Source organism: Marmota monax, unplaced genomic scaffold (assembly GCF_021218885.2).
Source record: "Marmota monax isolate L192 unplaced genomic scaffold, Marmota_monax_Labrador192_F-V1.1 WCK01_AAM20220418_F8-fsc00033, whole genome shotgun sequence".
In the NCBI taxonomy this organism is placed as follows: domain Eukaryota; kingdom Metazoa; phylum Chordata; class Mammalia; order Rodentia; family Sciuridae; genus Marmota; species Marmota monax.
Window position 1 is genome coordinate 7,569,606 of NW_026694282.1, and position 2,279 is coordinate 7,571,884.

The window sequence follows — 2,279 nt, forward strand, 5'->3', positions numbered from 1 at the left end:
GGTTCATAAATCCCATGTCCACATCTATTCTAAATGTCCTTTAAAAAGAACTTTCAGGTAAGTCATTATCTGACCTTGGGTCATTGATATGTTTGGAATAATTTATTCCTCTAGATTTATTTTTGTATCCAAAGAACTGCATAGCTGAGCTAACCCAAATAGTGCTATTGAGAAATATGAGTTAACACTTTCAAAAATCTTAAAATAGTGGTTGGTCTATAGTCATCTGGCTATAAATTTTGGTGGTATTATTTAAAATTTTTAAAAATTCTTTATCTTTAGATATACATAACAGTAGAGTATCTTTTGACATATTATACATACATGGGGTATAACTTCCCATTCTTGTGGTTGTACATGATGTGGAGTTATACTAGTCATGTATTCATATATGAACACAGGAAAGTTATGTCCAATTTATTTTATTATCTTTCCTATTCCCATCCCCCTCCCTTCCATTCAGTCCCCTTTGTCTAATGGGGATTGTTCTTCTTCTTCTTTTATTTGTTCCAATTAGTTATACATGGTAGCAGAATGCATTTCAACTCATTGTATAGAAACAGAGCACAACTTTTCATTTCTTTGGTTGTATACGATGCAGACTCATACCATTCATACACATGTACATAGGGTAATAATGTCCATCTCATTCCACCATCTTTCCCACCCCCATACCCTCTCCTCCCCTCACTCCCCTCCACCCAATCCAGTTTCTCTATTCTTCCCTTGCCTCCACCATTATGGATCAGTATCTGGTGGTATAATTTTTTAATTTTGTTATTAGTAGTGTATTAGTATTACCCAGACTAAGACTAAAATCTTTTAGAATCATCTAATTTCCTACTTTCAACTCTAAATTTCTTAAGGCAGTCGGAGTAGATTATGACCTAGTTGGAATTCTGTCAGTTGCATTCACCCACAATATACCTCTTCTACAAAACAACACACAGCAATATCTTGGCATTTGAGGAGTAATACAGAATCCTCTGTCATCTAAATCTCTTTGCTCTACTGATTTCTTGCAGGCTTCTTCTTGGTTCATAAATCCCATGTCTTTTGTGTCTTTGGACATATTATACATGCAGGCCTATATCCACTGTCCTGCCAGACAGGGTGAGTGTGCTAGTACTAGGACCTGGTGGTCAGCCTGCTGCTGGTTGATGTGACATCCCCTCTCTTCTCAGGGATGATTACATCTGGATTAAATGAAAAAATAGTCAGGTGGCTGTTTGTGCCAGGCTGTGGCAGTCCATTGACACACAAGATCCTTGTCTTTGAGCCTCTGTGAAAAGTAAACATTTCCCAGCCTTGGGCACCTGAGAATTGGCCCCGAGTCTTCCCCTCTGCCATGGCCCTGGTGCACAACTGTGCTACATTGCATGTGGCCAAGTTACACTCTGCCACTAGTCAAGGAAAACTCACTTCCTTCTTTCACTTTCATGAAATTAAGACTTCCATTTTTCCCCCAACTTTACTCACAAACTGTCTAGTTTTGCTCTCTATGGAAGTTGATAAGAAAAAAAATCTGAAGTTGTGAAAATTATAGAGAAAAACCAGTGCAGCATTTTGCTTTTCTTTTACTGTCCTTTGTCTTCATCATAAGAACCTAATTCAGGTGAAACAAGAATGCATTGCTCAGCAAACAACTAGTGAAAACAATGTACAAACATTAAAGTAAAAAAAAAAATTGCAGAGTGAAGGAGAGGAAGGAAGGCTTTTTCTCTGTGACGTAATAGCCTGGGTCTCATCACCCTGTGAGAGTGAGACAGAGACCAAGGAACAATGATCTCCAATGAAACCACACTGACTGTGTGACCTACCGGAGGACACAGTTTCTGTAATATTCTTTTCAAATGAAGGGCAGTGTCATCCTTGAGTGCCCTGTGTCCAGCTCAGAAAATCTGAGCAGGACAAGAATTCAATGGTTTAAGCAGAATAATTAGACAATAATACTGTACTTAGCAAAATAAAAATTATTTGGCTACTGAAGGTAAAATGATTGCTATTAGGTAAGTCTTCTACTCACATATATAGAGCAAACCTTTACTCTCAGCATCTGAGGGCTGTTCACTCTTTTGATACTTGAGGATATGTCTCAGGAGAGGAGAAGGTCACTCCTGAGAGCTAGGGTCCTTCCAATGAGAAATCTAGTAAGTAGCAAGAATCATGGAGAGTTTATTAATTTTCCAACAAATAAACAAGCTTCTTCTCAGTAAAGGAGTCCTCATGTCATGAAGATGTGGTGCACCTGCTCTGTGGGTAAATCTGATGAGTGTGGA